Raw genomic sequence first — 803 nt, 5'->3', positions numbered from 1 at the left:
GTATAGAAAAATATGGAGGAATATGAATAAGATCAGTTGATTATATCATGTCAGTATCTTGGTTGTGCTATTGTAATATATATATATTTCTGTACTCGTTAACTGGTGTGTATTAGTTTGTTTATTAAGTTCTATGAAGTTTTATCATGTGTGTAGTTTCCTGTATCGCCAACCAGGTCTAGATACAGAACAATTCCATCACCACAAGATCCCTTATGTTGTATTTCTATATCTACACCCAATCTCCTTCCCACCCCTTACATTGACCCTAATCCCTGGCAATCACTAATCAGTTCTTCATTTCTAAAATTTTGTCACTTCAAGGAAGTTATATAATCAAATTAATAAATTATGTAACCTTTTGGGTTTGGCTTTTTTCACTAATATTAATTCCCTAGGGATTCATTCAAGTCGTTGCATATATCAATACTTCATTCATTCTATTACATTGCTGCATTGTATTCCATGATATAGTTGTTCCACAGTTTAACTATTAACACGTTCAAGGACATCTGAGTTTTTATAGTTTTTATAGCTTTTTTTTTTATCAAGAATAAAGCTGCTATTAACATTCCTGTACAGGTTTATGCATTAACATCAATTTTATTTTTTCTGGGAAAAATGCCCTGGAAAGAATTTCTGAGTTGTAGCTTAATTAAATATTTACTTTTGTAAGAAACTGCAAAACTTGTTTCCCAGAGCTGCTGTACCATTTTACATTACCACCAGCAATTTATAAGCAATCCAGTTTTTCCACATTCTCACCAAAATTTGCTAGCATAACTATTTTTTTTTTATGTTAA

The sequence above is a fragment of the Pteropus alecto genome, unplaced genomic scaffold (genome assembly GCF_000325575.1).
Source record: "Pteropus alecto unplaced genomic scaffold, ASM32557v1 scaffold403, whole genome shotgun sequence".
Classification (NCBI taxonomy): Eukaryota; Metazoa; Chordata; class Mammalia; order Chiroptera; family Pteropodidae; genus Pteropus; species Pteropus alecto.
The sequence above is the reverse complement of the archived record's forward strand: the minus strand, read 5'-3'. Positions refer to the sequence as shown.